This window comes from Heptranchias perlo, chromosome 35 (assembly GCF_035084215.1).
Source record: "Heptranchias perlo isolate sHepPer1 chromosome 35, sHepPer1.hap1, whole genome shotgun sequence".
Classification (NCBI taxonomy): domain Eukaryota; kingdom Metazoa; phylum Chordata; class Chondrichthyes; order Hexanchiformes; family Hexanchidae; genus Heptranchias; species Heptranchias perlo.
In genome coordinates this window covers 3,072,983-3,090,449 of record NC_090359.1, presented here as the reverse complement: position 1 = coordinate 3,090,449, position 17,467 = coordinate 3,072,983, and the positions used below count along the sequence as shown (strand labels likewise).

The 17,467-nt window shown below is 46.6% G+C and overlaps 9 non-coding genes across 9 annotated transcripts; all 9 read left to right on the top strand.

Annotated features, from left to right (window-relative positions):
* Positions 1-517: 517 nt before the first annotated feature.
* trnal-uag (transfer RNA leucine (anticodon UAG)) lies at positions 518-599 on the top strand. The gene has a single exon. It is a non-coding gene; the product is annotated as a tRNA-Leu (tRNA).
* Positions 600-2,224: 1,625 nt separating this feature from the next.
* On the top strand, positions 2,225-2,306 carry trnal-uag (transfer RNA leucine (anticodon UAG)). The gene has a single exon. It is a non-coding gene; the product is annotated as a tRNA-Leu (tRNA).
* Positions 2,307-3,912: 1,606 nt separating this feature from the next.
* Positions 3,913-3,994, top strand: trnal-aag (transfer RNA leucine (anticodon AAG)). The gene has a single exon. It is a non-coding gene; the product is annotated as a tRNA-Leu (tRNA).
* Positions 3,995-5,618: 1,624 nt separating this feature from the next.
* On the top strand, positions 5,619-5,700 carry trnal-uag (transfer RNA leucine (anticodon UAG)). Its single transcript has one exon. It is a non-coding gene; the product is annotated as a tRNA-Leu (tRNA).
* Positions 5,701-7,325: 1,625 nt separating this feature from the next.
* trnal-uag (transfer RNA leucine (anticodon UAG)) lies at positions 7,326-7,407 on the top strand. Its single transcript has one exon. It is a non-coding gene; the product is annotated as a tRNA-Leu (tRNA).
* Positions 7,408-9,032: 1,625 nt separating this feature from the next.
* trnal-uag (transfer RNA leucine (anticodon UAG)) lies at positions 9,033-9,114 on the top strand. The gene has a single exon. It is a non-coding gene; the product is annotated as a tRNA-Leu (tRNA).
* Positions 9,115-10,739: 1,625 nt separating this feature from the next.
* On the top strand, positions 10,740-10,821 carry trnal-uag (transfer RNA leucine (anticodon UAG)). The gene has a single exon. It is a non-coding gene; the product is annotated as a tRNA-Leu (tRNA).
* Positions 10,822-14,153: 3,332 nt separating this feature from the next.
* On the top strand, positions 14,154-14,235 carry trnal-uag (transfer RNA leucine (anticodon UAG)). Its single transcript has one exon. It is a non-coding gene; the product is annotated as a tRNA-Leu (tRNA).
* Positions 14,236-15,860: 1,625 nt separating this feature from the next.
* trnal-aag (transfer RNA leucine (anticodon AAG)) lies at positions 15,861-15,942 on the top strand. The gene has a single exon. It is a non-coding gene; the product is annotated as a tRNA-Leu (tRNA).
* Positions 15,943-17,467: the final 1,525 nt, after the last annotated feature.

The window sequence follows — 17,467 nt, the reverse complement described above, 5'->3', positions numbered from 1 at the left end:
AAACGGCTCTCGTGAAAGCTCAAAAATAAATCCAGAAACTGCTGGCAACACTCAGCAGGTCAGGTATTATCTGTGGATAGATACTCGCTTTACCGGGGCGTCATTGTGCACTTTCTTGATCCTTCACGTTATTCACATGTTACACTCGCAACACCTCCGTGCACCAATTTTTCCTTGCTGATTTGAGCAGAGATCAGCGAGCAATGCAAAATTCATCCACCGTGGCTTCGGATTGGAGCGAGGCCCAAGACATCTGGTTGAATTTCAGGAAGGAAGCGACACATCAAACGGTAAATGCAATAATGGCGCGGATGAGATACAAAACCATGCGTGCAGAGCACAATGGATTAGGAATCCATCACCTCAAACACTCGGCCACCTCGTCGCATGAATATTGCTCAGAAAGACCATTTATTTGATTCGTTCAATGGAAAATCCTCGACTCAAAGGTCAAAATGCAAGAAAACCACATTTCAATCACCAGATATCAGATTCTGAAGGCAGAGCTTTGACAGGTGGTAGCGTGGCCCAGCGGTCTAAGGCGCTGGATTTAGGCTCCAGTCTCTTCGGGGGCGTGGGTTCGAATCCCACCGCTGCCAGTGTGTAAAGTGCTTGCTATTTTTTCGTCATCACCAAACATCCTTCTTTTCCAAGCAGCACCGGGCGCGACATTGCTGTTGTTCGGGCATGACTGCCCCACATGATGCGATTCGCCTTGATCGCATCCTCGTCCATGCTCTGCGTTGAGGTCGCAGTTTGTTCGGTTTGAATACGAGCTACAGTGTAGTTTCGATTACCTCTTTTGTTCTCTACCACATACACTAATAGAATGCAGCAAGAAATCAATCTTTTGCACAAAAAAGAAATATTTTTTGTTGCTGGCAAAAACCTAACCATTCCTTCAAATCCAGCACTCTCACATGCCTGTACTTGATGCTCCACAGTTCAAACTGGCCTGTTTTCCCCACTTTTTCTTCCTTCCACAGCCAATATGCCGCCTTTCCTTTCTTCCTTCCACTTCATGGAAACTATCCTGCGGCATTGCCGACTCCAGCATTCACTTTCATGATCTCACGCGTTTAAATTTGTTCTGCTGTGACCACTGTTTCGATTGGGCAGATGTCCGATTCGCACCAATGTTCATTTGCGCCTTGAAACCAGTCGACACATTTCGATCTGCGTGACCGCTTGACAGACAAACACGATGAAAGCAGGGCTGGCCTCTGGAAAGACAGCCGCCCAATTGTTCACGAATTTTACTTGTCGAATCTTGTGATCCAGGTGATGGTAACTGAAGAACTGGATTTTGTTTTGATGCTTTTTGGATTTTTTCTTTCAGCAGTTGAGTTGCGTGACCGACGGGCAGCGCGACAGAGCTGCGAGTGGCGGTTGAGAGGTGCACATTTGGCAAGTTGGGGCGGCCCAGGAAGATCGGAAGTATTCCGCCTTGATCTTAATAGTTCTGTTTAAACATGGGATTGAATCGAGTAGACGATAAATGTAAAGAGCGCCTGTGGCGAAAAAGGAGCGATTGCAGGCCAAGAGCGAAAGGTGTTTCAAATTTTCGTGGCGCAGGAAGCTGTGTGCGGATAAGCCAGATTTTAAAGCGAGTGTGTCGGAAAGTAAAGAGCGATGTTGTGTGTGAGTAGAGCTCAAGAAAGTAGTGCTTGAAGCTGCGCCCTTGAGTAAAGTTTCAAGTTGTCAGGAAAACGGCTATAATGAAAGCTCAAAAATAAATCCAGAAACTGCTGGCAACACTCAGCAGGTCAGGTATTATCTGTGGACAGATACTCGCTTTACCGGGGCGTAATTGTGCACTTTCTTGATCCTTCACGTTATTCACATCTTACACTCGCAACACCTCCGTGCACCAATTTTTCCTTGCTGATTTGAGCAGAGATCAGCGAGCAATGCAAAATTCATCCACCGTGGCTTCGGATTGGAGCGAGGCCCAAGACATCTGGCTGAATTTCAGGAAGGAAGCGACGCATCAAACGGTAAATGCAATAATGGCGCGAATGAGATACAAAACCATGCGTGCAGAGCACAATGGATTAGGAATCCATCACCTCAAACACTCGGCCACCTCGTCGCATGAATATTGTTCAGAAAGTCCATTTATTTGATTCGTTCAATGGAAAATCCTCGACTCAAAGGTCAAAATGCAAGAAAACCACATTTCAATCACCAGATATCAGATTCTGAAGGCAGAGCTTTGACACGTGGTAGCGTGGCCGAGCGGTCTAAGGCGCTGGATTTAGGTTCCAGTCTCTTCGGGGGCGTGGGTTAGAATCCCACCGCTGCCAACATGTAAAGTGCTTGCTATTTTTTCGTCATCACCAAACATCCTTCTTTTCCAAGCAGCACCGGGCGCGACATTGCTGTTGTTCGGGCATGACTGCCCCACCTGATGCGCTTCGCCTTGATCGTATCCTCGTCCATGCTCTGCGTTGAGGTCGCAGTTTGTTCGGTTTGAATACGAGCTACAGTGTAGTTTCGATTACCTCTTTTGTTCTCTACCACATACACTAATAGAATGCAGCAAGAAATCAATCTTTTGCACAAAAAAGAAATATTTTTTGTTGCTGGCAAAAACCTAACCATTCCTTCAAATCCAGCACTCTCACATGCCTGTACTTGATGCTCCACAGTTGAAACTGGCCTGTTTTCCCCACTTTTTCTTCCTTCCACAGCCAATATGCCGCCTTTCCTTTCTTCCTTTCACTTCATGGAAACTATGCTGCGGCATTGCCGACTCCAGCATTCACTTTCATGATCTCACGCGTTTAAATTTGTTCTGCTGTGACCACTGTTTCTATTGGGCAGATGTCCGATTCGCACCAATGTTCATTTGCGCCTTGAAACCAGTCGACACATTTCGATCTGCGTGACCGCTTGACAGACAAACACGATGGAAAGTCAGCCGCCCGATTGTTCACGAATTTTACTTGTCGAATCTTGTGATCCAGGTGATGGGAACTGAAGAACTGGATTTTGTTTTGATGCTTTTTGGATTTTTTCTTTCAGTAGTTGAGTTGCGTGACCGACGGGCAGAGCTACAGAGCTGCGAGTGGCGGTTGAGAGGTGCACATTTGGCAAGTTGGGGCGGCCCAGGAAGATCGGAAGTATTCCGCCTTGATCTTAATAGTTCTGTTTAAACATGGGATTGAATCGAGTAGACGATAAATGTAAAGAGCGCCTGTGGCGAAAAAGGAGCGATTGCAGGCCAAGAGCGAAAGGTGTTTCAAATTTTCGTGGCGCAGGAAGCTGTGTGCGGATAAGCCAGATTTTAAAGCGAGTGTGTCGGAAAGTAAAGAGCGATGTTGTGTGTGAGTAGAGCTCAAGAACGTTGTGCTTGAAGCTGCGCCCTTGAGTAAAGTTTCAAGTTGTCAGGAAAACGGCTATAGTGAAAGCTCAAAAATAAATCCAGAAACTGCTGGCAACACTCAGCAGGTCAGGTATTATCTGTGGATAGATACTCGCTTTATCGGGGCGTCATTGTGCACTTTCTTGATCCTTCACGTTATTCACATCTTACACTCGCAACACCTCCGTGCACCAATTTTTCCTTGCTGATTTGAGCAGAGATCAGCGAGCAATGCAAAATTCATCCACCGTGGCTTCGGATTGGAGCGAGGCGCAAGACATCTGTTTGAATTTCAGGAAGGAAGCGACACATCAAACGGTAAATGCAATAATGGCGCGGATGAGATACAAAACCATGCGTGCAGAGCACAATGGATTAGGAATCCATCACCTCAAACACTCGGCCACCTCGTCGCATGAATATTGCTCAGAAAGACCATTCATTTGATTCGTTCAATGGAAAATCCTCGACTCAAAGGTCAAAATGCAAGAAAACCACATTTCAATCACCAGATATCAGATTCTGAAGGCAGAGCTTTGACAGGTGGTAGCGTGGCCGAGCGGTCTAAGGCGCTGGATTAAGGCTCCAGTCTCTTCGGGGGCGTGGGTTCGAATCCCACCGCTGCCAGTGTGTAAAGTGCTTGCTATTTCTTCGTCATCACCAAACATCCTTCTTTTCCAAGCAGCACCGGGCGCGACATTGCTGTTGTTCGGGCATGACTGCCCCACCTGATGCGCTTCGCCTTGATCGTATCCTCGTCCATGCTCTGCGTTGAGGTCGCAGTTTGTTCGGTTTGAATACGAGCTACAGTGTAGTTTCGATTACCTCTTTTGTTCTCTACCACATACACTAATAGAATGCAGCAAGAAATCAATCTTTTGCACAAAAAAGAAATATTTTTTGTTGCTGGCAAAAACCTAACCATTCCTTCAAATCCAGCACTCTCACATGCCTGTACTAGATGCTCCACAGTTCAAACTGGCCTGTTTTCCCCACTTTTTCTTCCTTCCACAGCCAATATGCCGCCTTTCCTTTCTTCCTTCCACTTCATGGAAACTATCCTGCGGCATTGCCGACTCCAGCATTCACTTTCATGATCTCACGCGCTTAAATTTGTTCTGCTGTGACCACTGTTTCTATTGGGCAGATGTCCGATTCGCACCAATGTTCATTTGCGCCTTGAAACCAGTCGATACATTTCGATCTGCGTGACCGCTTGACAGACAAACACGATGAAAGCAGGGCTGGCCTCTGGAAAGACAGCCGCCCGATTGTTCACGAATTTTACTTGTCGAATCTTGTGATCCAGGTGATGGTAACTGAAGAACTGGATTTTGTTTTGATGCTTTTTGGATTTTTTCTTTCAGCAGTTGAGTTGCGTGACCGACGGGCAGCGCTACAGAGCTGCGAGTGGCGGTTGAGAGGTGCACATTTGGCAAGTTGGGGCGGCCCAGGAAGATCGGAAGTATTCCGCCTTGATCTTAATAGTTCTGTTTAAACATGGGATTGAATCGAGTAGACGATAAATGTAAAGAGCGCCTGTGGCGAAAAAGGAGCGATTGCAGGCCAAGAGCGAAAGGTGTTTCAAATTTTCGTGGCGCAGGAAGCTGTGTGCGGATAATCAGATTTTAAAGCGAGTGTGTCGGAAAGTAAAGAGCGATGTTGTGTTTGAGTAGAGCTCAAGAAAGTTGTGCTTGAAGCTGCGCCCTTGAGTAAAGTTTCAAGTTGTCAGGAAAACGGCTATAATGAAAGCTCAAAAATAAATCCAGAAACTGCTGGCAACACTCAGCAGGTCAGGTATTATCTGTGGACAGATACTCGCTTTACCGGGGCGTAATTGTGCACTTTCTTGATCCTTCACGTTATTCACATCTTACACTCGCAACACCTCCGTGCACCAATTTTTCCTTGCTGATTTGAGCAGAGATCAGCGAGCAATGCAAAATTCATCCACCGTGGCTTCGGATTGGAGCGAGGCCCAAGACATCTGGCTGAATTTCAGGAAGGAAGCGACGCATCAAACGGTAAATGCAATAATGGCGCGAATGAGATACAAAACCATGCGTGCAGAGCACAATGGATTAGGAATCCATCACCTCAAACACTCGGCCACCTCGTCGCATGAATATTGTTCAGAAAGTCCATTTATTTGATTCGTTCAATGGAAAATCCTCGACTCAAAGGTCAAAATGCAAGAAAACCACATTTCAATCACCAGATATCAGATTCTGAAGGCAGAGCTTTGACACGTGGTAGCGTGGCCGAGCGGTCTAAGGCGCTGGATTTAGGCTCCAGTCTCTTCGGGGGCGTGGGTTCGAATCCCACCGCTGCCAACATGTAAAGTGCTTGCTATTTTTTCGTCATCACCAAACATCCTTCTTTTCCAAGCAGCACCGGGCGCGACATTGCTGTTGTTCGGGCATGACTGCCCCACCTGATGCGCTTCGCCTTGATCGTATCCTCGTCCATGCTCTGCGTTGAGGTCGCAGTTTGTTCGGTTTGAATACGAGCTACAGTATAGTTTCGATTACCTCTTTTGTTCTCTACCACATACACTAATAGAATGCAGCAAGAAATCAATCTTTTGCACAAAAAAGAAATATTTTTTGTTGCTGGCAAAAACCGAACCATTCCTTCAAATCCAGCACTCTCACATGCCTGTACTTGATGCTCCACAGTTCAAACTGGCCTGTTTTCCCAACTTTTTCTTCCTTCCACAGCCAATATGCCGCCTTTCCTTTCTTCCTTCCACTTCATGGAAACTATCCTGCGGCATTGCCGACTCCAGCATTCACTTTCATGATCTCACGCGTTTAAATTTGTTCTGCTGTGGCCACTGTTTCTATTGGGCAGATGTCCGATTCGCACCAATGTTCATTTGCGCCTTGAAACCAGTCGACACATTTCGATCTGCGTGACCGCTCGACAGACAAACACGATGAAAGCAGGGTTGGCCTCTGGAAAGACAGCCGCCCGATTGTTCACGAATTTTACTTGTCGAATCTTGTGATCCAGGTGATGGTAACTGAAGAACTGGATTTTGTTTTGATGCTTTTTGGATTTTTTCTTTCAGCAGTTGAGTTGCGTGACCGACGGGCAGCGCGACAGAGCTGGGAGTGGCGGTTGAGAGGTGCACATTTGGCAAGTTGGGGCGGCCCAGGAAGATCGGAAGTATTCCGCCTTGATCTTAATAGTTCTGTTTAAACATGGGATTGAATCGAGGAGAGGATAAATGTAAAGAGCGCCTGTGGCGAAAAAGGAGCGATTGCAGGCCAAGAGCGAAAGGTGTTTCAAATTTTCGTGGCGCAGGAAGCTGTGTGCGGATAAGCCAGATTTTAAAGCGAGTGTGTCGGAAAGTAAAGAGCGATGTTGTGTGTGAGTAGAGCTCAAGAAAGTTGTGCTTGAAGCTGCGCCCTTGAGTAAAGTTTCAAGTTGTCAGGAAAACGGCTATAGTGAAAGCTCAAAAATAAATCCAGAAACTGCTGGCAACACTCAGCAGGTCAGGTATTATCTGTGGACAGATACTCGCTTTACCGGGGCGTAATTGTGCACTTTCTTGATCCTTCACGTTATTCACATCTTACACTCGCAACACCTCCGTGCACCAATTTTTCCTTGTTGATTTGAGCAGAAATCAGCGAGCAATGCAAAATTCATCCACCGTGGCTTCGGACTGGAGCGAGGCCCAAGACATCTGGCTGAATTTCAGGAAGGAAGCGACGCATCAAACGGTAAATGCAATAATGGCGCGAATGAGATATAAAACCATGCGTGCAGAGCACAATGGATTAGGAATCCATCACCTCAAACACTCGGCCACCTCGTCGCATGAATATTGTTCAGAAAGTCCATTTATTTGATTCGTTCAATGGAAAATCCTCGACTCAAAGGTCAAAATGCAAGAAAACCACATTTCAATCACCAGATATCAGATTCTGAAGGCAGAGCTTTGACAGGTGGTAGCGTGGCCCAGCGGTCTAAGGCGCTGGATTTAGGCTCCAGTCTCTTCGGGGGCGTGGGTTCGAATCCCACCGCTGCCAGTGTGTAAAGTGCTTGCTATTTTTTCGTCATCACCAAACATCCTTCTTTTCCAAGCAGCACCGGGCGCGACATTGCTGTTGTTCGGGCATGACTGCCCCACCTGATGCGCTTCGCCTTGATCGTATCCTCGTCCATGCTCTGCGTTGAGATCGCAGTTTGTTCGGTTTGAATACGAGCTACAGTGTAGTTTCGATTACCTCTTTTGTTCTCTACCACATACACTAATAGAATGCAGCAAGAAATCAATCTTTTGCACAAAAAAGAAATATTTTTTGTTGCTGGCAAAAACCTAACCATTCCTTCAAATCCAGCACTCTCACATGCCTGTACTTGATGCTCCACAGTTCAAACTGGCCTGTTTTCCCCACTTCTTCTTCCTTCCACAGCCAATATGCCGCCTTTCCTTTCTTCCTTTCACTTCATGGAAACTATGCTGCGGCATTGCCGACTCCAGCATTCAGATTCATGATCTCACGCGTTGAAATTTGTTCTGCTGTGACCACTGTTTCTATTGGGCAGATGTCCGATTCGCACCAATGTTCATTTGCGCCTTGAAACCAGTCGACACATTTCGATCTGCGTGACCGCTCGACAGACAAACACGATGAAAGCAGGGCTGGCCTCTGGAAAGACAGCCGCCCGATTGTTCACGAATTTTACTTATCGAATCTTGTGATCCAGGTGATGTTAACTGAAGAACTGGATTTTGTTTTGATGCTTTTTGGATTTTTTCTTTCAGCAGTTGAGTTGCGTGACCGACGGGCAGCGCTACAGAGCTGCGAGTGGCGGTTGAGAGGTGCACATTTGGCAAGTTGGGGCGGCCCAGGAAGATCGGAAGTATTCCGCCTTGATCTTAATAGTTCTGTTTAAACATGGGATTGAATCGAGTAGACGATAAATGTAAAGAGCGCCTGTGGCGAAAAAGGAGCGATTGCAGGCCAAGAGCGAAAGGTGTTTCAAATTTTCGTGGCGCAGGAAGCTGTGTGCGGATAAGCCAGATTTTAAAGCGAGTGTGTCGGAAAGTAAAGAGCGATGTTGTGTGTGAGTAGAGCTCAAGAAAGTTGTGCTTGAAGCTGCGCCCTTGAGTAAAGTTTCAAGTTGTCAGGAAAACGGCTATAGTGAAAGCTCAAAAATAAATCCAGAAACTGCTGGCAACACTCAGCAGGTCAGGTATTATCTGTGGACAGATACTCGCTTTACCGGGGCGTAATTGTGCACTTTCTTGATCCTTCACGTTATTCACATCTTACACTCGCAACACCTCCGTGCACCAATTTTTCCTTGCTGATTTGAGCAGAGATCAGCGAGCAATGCAAAATTCATCCACCGTGGCTTCGGATTGGAGCGAGGCCCAAGACATCTGGTTGAATTTCAGGAAGGAAGCGACGCATCAAACGGTAAATGCAATAATGGCGCGAATGAGATACAAAACCATGCGTGCAGAGCACAATGGATTAGGAATCCATCACCTCAAACACTCGGCCACCTCGTCGCATGAATATTGTTCAGAAAGTCCATTTATTTGATTCGTTCAATGGAAAATCCTCGACTCAAAGGTCAAAATGCAAGAAAACCACATTTCAATCACCAGATATCAGATTCTGAAGGCAGAGCTTTGACACGTGGTAGCGTGGCCGAGCGGTCTAAGGCGCTGGATTTAGGCTCCAGTCTCTTCGGGGGCGTGGGTTCGAATCCCACCGCTGCCAACATGTAAAGTGCTTGCTATATTTTCGTCATCACCAAACATCCTTCTTTTCCAAGCAGCACCGGGCGCGACATTGCTGTTGTTCGGGCATCACTGCCCCACCTGATGCGCTTCGCCTTGATCGTATCCTCGTCCATGCTCTGCGTTGAGGTCGCAGTTTGTTCGGTTTGAATACGAGCTACAGTATAGTTTCGATTCCCTCTTTTGTTCTCTACCACATACACTAATAGAATGCAGCAAGAAATCAATCTTTTGCACAAAAAAGAAATATTTTTTGTTGCTGGCAAAAACCGAACCATTCCTTCAAATCCAGCACTCTCACATGCCTGTACTTGATGCTCCACAGTTCAAACTGGCCTGTTTTCCCAACTTTTTCTTCCTTCCACAGCCAATATGCCGCCTTTCCTTTCTTCCTTCCACTTCATGGAAACTATCCTGCGGCATTGCCGACTCCAGAATTCACTTTCATGATCTCACGCGTTTAAATTTGTTCTGCTGTGACCACTGTTTCTATTGGGCAGATGTCCGATTCGCACCAATGTTCATTTGCGCCTTGAAACCAGTCGACACATTTCGATCTGCGTGACCGCTCGACAGACAAACACGATGAAAGCAGGGCTGGCCTCTGGAAAGACAGCCGCCCGATTGTTCACGAATTTTACTTGTCGAATCTTGTGATCCAGGTGATGGTAACTGAAGAACTGGATTTTGTTTTGATGCTTTTTGGATTTTTTCTTTCAGCAGTTGAGTTGCGTGACCGACGGGCAGCGCTACAGAGCTGCGAGTGGCGGTTGAGAGGTGCACATTTGGCAAGTTGGGGCGGCCCAGGAAGATCGGAAGTATTCCGCCTTGATCTTAATAGTTCTGTTTAAACATGGGATTGAATCGAGTAGAGGATAAATGTAAAGAGCGCCTGTGGCGAAAAAGGAGCGATTGCAGGCCAAGAGCGAAAGGTGTTTCAAATTTTCGTGGCGCAGGAAGCTGTGTGCGGATAAGCCAGATTTTAAAGCGAGTGTGTCGGAAAGTAAAGAGCGATGTTGTGTGTGAGTAGAGCTCAAGAAAGTTGTGCTTGAAGCTGCGCCCTTGAGTAAAGTTTCAAGTTGTCAGGAAAACGGCTATAATGAAAGCTCAAAAATAAATCCAGAAACTGCTGGCAACACTCAGCAGGTCAGGTATTATCTGTGGACAGATACTCGCTTTACCGGGGCGTAATTGTGCACTTTCTTGATCCTTCACGTTATTCACATCTTACACTCGCAACACCTCCGTGCACCAATTTTTCCTTGCTGATTTGAGCAGAGATCAGCGAGCAATGCAAAATTCATCCACCGTGGCTTCGGATTGGAGCGAGGCCCAAGACATCTGGCTGAATTTCAGGAAGGAAGCGACGCATCAAACGGTAAATGCAATAATGGCGCGAATGAGATACAAAACCATGCGTGCAGAGCACAATGGATTAGGAATCCATCACCTCAAACACTCGGCCACCTCGTCGCATGAATATTGTTCAGAAAGTCCATTTATTTGATTCGTTCAATGGAAAATCCTCGACTCAAAGGTCAAAATGCAAGAAAACCACATTTCAATCACCAGATATCAGATTCTGAAGAAAGAGCTTTGACACGTGGTAGCGTGGCCGAGCGGTCTAAGGCGCTGGATTTAGGCTCCAGTCTTTTCGGGGGCGTGGGTTCGAATCCCACCGCTGCCAACATGTAAAGTGCTTGCTATATTTTCGTCATTACCAAACATCCTTCTTTTCCAAGCAGCACCGGGCGCGACATTGCTGTTGTTCGGGCATCACTGCCCCACCTGATGCGCTTCGCCTTGATCGTATCCTCGTCCATGCTCTGCGTTGAGGTCGCAGTTTGTTCGGTTTGAATACGAGCTACAGTATAGTTTCGATTACCTCTTTTGTTCTCTACCACATACACTAATAGAATGCAGCAAGAAATCAATCTTTTGCACAAAAAAGAAATATTTTTTGTTGCTGGCAAAAACCTAACCATTCCTTCAAATCCAGCACTCTCACATGCCTGTACTTGATGCTCCACAGTTCAAACTGGCCTGTTTTCCCCACTTTTTCTTCCTTCCACAGCCTATATGCCGCCTTTCCTTTCTTCCTTCCACTTCATGGAAACTATCCTGCGGCATTGCCGACTCCAGCATTCACTTTCATGATCTCACGCGTTTAAATTTGTTCTGCTGTGACCACTGTTTCTATTGGGCAGATGTCCGATTCGCACCAATGTTCATTTGCGCCTTGAAACCAGTCGACATATTTCGATCTGCGTGACCGCTTGACAGACAAACACGATGAAAGCAGGGCTGGCCTCTGGAAAGACAGCCGCCCGATTGTTCACGAATTTTACTTGTCGAATCTTGTGATCCAGGTGATGGTAACTGAAGAACTGGATTTTGTTTTGATGCTTTTTGGATTTTTTCTTTCAGCAGTTGAGTTGCGTGACCGACGGGCAGCGCTACAGAGCTGCGAGTGGCGGTTGAGAGGTGCACATTTGGCAAGTTGGGGCGGCCCAGGAAGATCGGAAGTATTCCGCCTTGATCTTAATAGTTCTGTTTAAACATGGGATTGAATCGAGTAGACGATAAATGTAAAGAGCGCCTGTGGCGAAAAAGAAGCGATTGCAGGCCAAGAGCGAAAGGTGTTTCAAATTTTCGTGGCGCAGGAAGCTGTGTGCGGATAAGCCAGATTTTAAAGCGAGTGTGTCGGAAAGTAAAGAGCGATGTTGTGTGTGAGTAGAGCTCAAGAAAGTTGTGCTTGAAGCTGCGCCCTTGAGTAAAGTTTCAAGTTGTCAGGAAAACGGCTATAGTGAAAGCTCAAAAATAAATCCAGAAACTGCTGGCAACACTCAGCAGGTCAGGTATTATCTGTGGACAGATACTCGCTTTACCGGGGCGTAATTGTGCACTTTCTTGATCCTTCACGTTATTCACATCTTACACTCGCAACACCTCCGTGCACCAATTTTTCCTTGCTGATTTGAGCAGAGATCAGCGAGCAATGCAAAATTCATCCACCGTGGCTTCGGACTGGAGCGAGGCCCAAGACATCTGGCTGAATTTCAGGAAGGAAGCGACGCATCAAACGGTAAATGCAATAATGGCGCGAATGAGATACAAAACCATGCGTGCAGAGCACAATGGATTAGGAATCCATCACCTCAAACACTCGGCCACCTCGTCGCATGAATATTGTTCAGAAAGTCCATTTATTTGATTCGTTCAATGGAAAATCCTCGACTCAAAGGTCAAAATGCAAGAAAACCACATTTCAATCACCAGATATCAGATTCTGAAGGCAGAGCTTTGACACGTGATAGCGTGGCCGAGCGGTCTAAGGCGCAGGATTTAGGCTCCAGTCTGTTCGGGGGCGTGGGTTCGAATCCCACCGCTGCCAACATGTAAAGTGCTTGCAATTTTTTCGTCATCACCAAACATCCTTCTTTTCCAAGCAGCACCGGGCGCGACATTGCTGTTGTTCGGGCATGACTGCCCCACCTGATGCGCTTCGCCTTGATCGTATCCTCGTCCATGCTCTGCGTTGAGGTCGCAGTTTGTTCGGTTTGAATACGAGCTACAGTGTAGTTTCGTTTCCCTCTTTTGTTCTCTACCACATACACTAATAGAATGCAGCAAGAAATCAATCTTTTGCACAAAAAAGAAATATTTTTTGTTGCTGGCAAAAACCTAACCATTCCTTCAAATCCAGCACTCTCACATGCCTGTACTTGATGCTCCACAGTTCAAACTGGCCTGTTTTCCCAACTTTTTCTTCCTTCCACAGCCAATATGCCGCCTTTCCTTTCTTCCTTCCACTTCATGGAAACTATCCTGCGGCATTGCCGACTCCAGCATTCACTTTCATGATCTCACGCGTTTAAATTTGTTCTGCTGTGACCACTGTTTCTATTGGGCAGATGTCCGATTCGCACCAATGTTCATTTGCGCCTTGAAACCAGTCGACACATTTCGATCTGCGTGACCGCTCGACAGACAAACACGATGAAAGCAGGGCTGGCCTCTGGAAAGACAGCCGCCCGATTGTTCACGAATTTTACTTGTCGAATCTTGTGATCCAGGTGATGTTAACTGAAGAACTGGATTTTGTTTTGATGCTTTTTGGATTTTTTCTTTCAGCAGTTGAGTTGCGTGACCGACGGGCAGCGCAACAGAGCTGCGAGTGGCGGTTGAGAGGTGCACATTTGGCAAGTTGGGGCGGCCCAGGAAGATCGGAAGTATTCCGCCTTGATCTTAATAGTTCTGTTTAAACATTGGATTGAATCGAGTAGACGATAAATGTAAAGAGCGCCTGTGGCGAAAAAGAAGCGATTGCAGGCCAAGAGCGAAAGGTGTTTCAAATTTTCGTGGCGCAGGAAGCTGTGTGCGGATAAGCCAGATTTTAAAGCGAGTGTGTCGGAAAGTAAAGAGCGATGTTGTGTGTGAGTAGAGCTCAAGAAAGTTGTGCTTGAAGCTGCGCCCTTGAGTAAAGTTTCAAGTTGTCAGGAAAACGGCTATAGTGAAAGCTCAAAAATAAATCGAGAAACTGCTGGCAACACTCAGCAGGTCAGGTATTATCTGTGGACAGATACTCGCTTTACCGGGGCGTAATTGTGCACTTTCTTGATCCTTCACGTTATTCACATCTTACACTCGCAACACCTCCGTGCACCAATTTTTCCTTGCTGATTTGAGCAGAGATCAGCGAGCAATGCAAAATTCATCCACCGTGGCTTCGGATTGGAGCGAGGCCCAAGACATCTGGTTGAATTTCAGGAAGGAAGCGACACATCAAACGGTAAATGCAATAATGGCGCGAATGAGATACAAAACCATGCGTGCAGAGCACAATGGATTAGGAATCCATCACCTCAAACACTCGGCCACCTCGTCGCATGAATATTGTTCAGAAAGTCCATTTATTTGATTCGTTCAATGGAAAATCCTCGACTCAAAGGTCAAAATGCAAGAAAACCACATTTCAATCACCAGATATCAGATTCTGAAGGCAGAGGTTTGACACGTGGTAGCGTGGCCGAGCGGTCTAAGGCGCTGGATTTAGGCTCCAGTCTCTTCGGGGGCGTGGGTTCGAATCCCACCGCTGCCAACATGTAAAGTGCTTGCTATATTTTCGTCATCACCAAACATCCTTCTTTTCCAAGCAGCACCGGGCGCGACATTGCTGTTGTTCGGGCATGACTGCCCCACCTGATGCGCTTCGCCTTGATCGTATCCTCGTCCATGCTCTGCGTTGAGGTCGCAGTTTGTTCGGTTTGAATACGAGCTGCAGTATAGTTTCGATTACCTCTTTTGTTCTCTACCACATACACTAATAGAATGCAGCAAGAAATCAATCTTTTGCACAAAAAAGAAATGTTTTTTGTTGCTGGCAAAAACCTAACCATTCCTTCAAATCCAGCACTCTCACATGCCTGTACTTGATGCTCCACAGTTCAAACTGGCCTGTTTTCCCAACTTTTTCTTCCTTCCACAGCCAATATGCCGCCTTTCCTTTCTTCCTTCCACTTCATGGAAACTATCCTGCGGCATTGCCGACTCCAGCATTCACTTTCATGATCTCACGCGTTTAAATTTGTTCTGCTGTGACCACTGTTTCTATTGGGCAGATGTCCGATTCGCACCAATGTTCATTTGCGCCTTGAAACCAGTCGACACATTTCGATCTGCGTGACCGCTCGACAGACAAACACGATGAAAGCAGGGCTGGCCTCTGGAAAGACAGCCGCCCGATTGTTCACGAATTTTACTTGTGGAATCTTGTGATCCAGGTGATGGGAACTGAAGAACTGGATTTTGTTTTGATGCTTTTTGGATTTTTTCTTTCAGCAGTTGAGTTGCGTGACCGACGGGCAGCGCGACAGAGCTGCGAGTGGCGGTTGAGAGGTGCACATTTGGCAAGTTGGGGCGGCCCAGGAAGATCGGAAGTATTCCGCCTTGATCTTAATAGTTCTGTTTAAACATGGGATTGAATCGAGTAGACGATAAATGTAAAGAGCGCCTGTGGCGAAAAAGGAGCGATTGCAGGCCAAGAGCGAAAGGTGTTTCAAATTTTCGTGGCGCAGGAAGCTGTGTGCGGATAAGCCAGATTTTAAAGCGAGTGTGTCGGAAAGTAAAGAGCGATGTTGTGTGTGAGTAGAGCTCAAGAAAGTTGTGCTTGAAGCTGCGCCCTTGAGTAAAGTTTCAAGTTGTCAGGAAAACGGCTATAGTGAAAGCTCAAAAATAAATCCAGAAACTGCTGGCAACACTCAGCAGGTCAGGTATTATCTGTGGATAGATACTCGCTTTACCGGGGCGTCATTGTGCACTTTCTTGATCCTTCACGTTATTCACATCTTACACTCGCAACACCTCCGTGCACCAATTTTTCCTTGCTGATTTGAGCAGAGATCAGCGAGCAATGCAAAATTCATCCACCGTGGCTTCGGATTGGAGCGAGGCCCAAGACATCTGGTTGAATTTCAGGAAGGAAGCGACACATCAAACGGTAAATGCAATAATGGCGCGGATGAGATACAAAACCATGCGTGCAGAGCACAATGGATTAGGAATCCATCACCTCAAACACTCGGCCACCTCGTCGCATGAATATTGCTCAGAAAGCCCATTTATTTGATTCGTTCAATGGAAAATCCTCGACTCAAAGGTCAAAATGCAAGAAAACCACATTTCAATCACCAGATATCAGATTCTGAAGGCAGAGCTTTGACAGGTGGTAGCGTGGCCGAGCGGTCTAAGGCGCTGGATTAAGGCTCCAGTCTCTTCGGGGGCGTGGGTTCGAATCCCACCGCTGCCAACGTGTAAAGTGCTTACTATTTTTTCCTCATCACCAAACATCCTTCTTTTCCAAGCAGCACCGGGCGCGACATTGCTGTTGTTCGGGCATGACTGCCCCACCTGATGCGCTTCGCCTTGATCGTATCCTCGTCCATGCTCTGCGTTGAGGTCGCAGTTTGTTCGGTTTGAATACGAGCTACAGTATAGTTTCGATTACCTCTTTTGTTCTCTACCACATACACTAATAGAATGCAGCAAGAAATCAATCTTTTGCACAAAAAAGAAATATTTTTTGTTGCTGGCAAAAACCTAACCATTCCTTCAAATCCAGCACTCACACATGCCTGCACTTGATGCTCCACAGTTCAAACTGGCCTGTTTTCCCCACTTTTTCTTCCTTCCACAGCCAATATGCCGCCTTTCCTTTCTTCCTTCCACTTCATGGAAACTATCCTGCGGCATTGCCGACTCCAGCATTCACTTTCATGATCTCACGCGTTTAAATTTGTTCTGCTGTGACCACTGTTTCTATTGGGCAGATGTCCGATTCGCACCAATGTTCATTTGCGCCTTGAAACCAGTCGACACATTTCGATCTGCGTGACCGCTCGACAGACAAACACGATGAAAGCAGGGCTGGCCTCTGGAAAGACAGCCGCCCGATTGTTCACGAATTTTACTTGTCGAATCTTGTGATCCAGGTGATGGTAACTGAAGAACTGGATTTTGTTTTGATGCTTTTTGGATTTTTTCTTTCAGCAGTTGAGTTGCGTGACCGACGGGCAGCGCTACAGAGCTGCGAGTGGCGGTTGAGAGGTGCACATTTGGCAAGTTGGGGCGGCCCAGGAAGATCGGAAGTATTCCGCCTTGATCTTAATAGTTCTGTTTAAACATGGGATTGAATCGAGTAGAGGATAAATGTAAAGAGCGCCTGTGGCGAAAAAGGAGCGATTGCAGGCCAAGAGCGAAAGGTGTTTCAAATTTTCGTGGCGCAGGAAGCTGTGTGCGGATAAGCCAGATTTTAAAGCGAGTGTGTCGGAAAGTAAAGAGCGATGTTGTGTGTGAGTAGAGCTCAAGAAAGTTGTGCTTGAAGCTGCGCCCTTGAGTAAAGTTTCAAGTTGTCAGGAAAACGGCTATAGTGAAAGCTCAAAAATAAATCCAGAAACTGCTGGCAACACTCAGCAGGTCAGGTATTATCTGTGGATAGATACTCGCTTTACCGGGGCGTCATTGTGCACTTTCTTGATCCTTCACGTTATTCACATCTTACACTCGCAACACCTCCGTGCACCAATTTTTCCTTGCTGATTTGAGCAGAGATCAGCGAGCAATGCAAAATTCATCCACCGTGGCTTCGGATTGGAGCGAGGCCCAAGACATCTGGTTGAATTTCAGGAAGGAAGCGACACATCAAACGGTAAATGCAATAATGGCGCGGATGAGATACAAAACCATGCGTGCAGAGCACAATGGATTAGGAATCCATCACCTCAAACACTCGGCCACCTCGTCGCATGAATATTGCTCAGAAAGCCCATTTATTT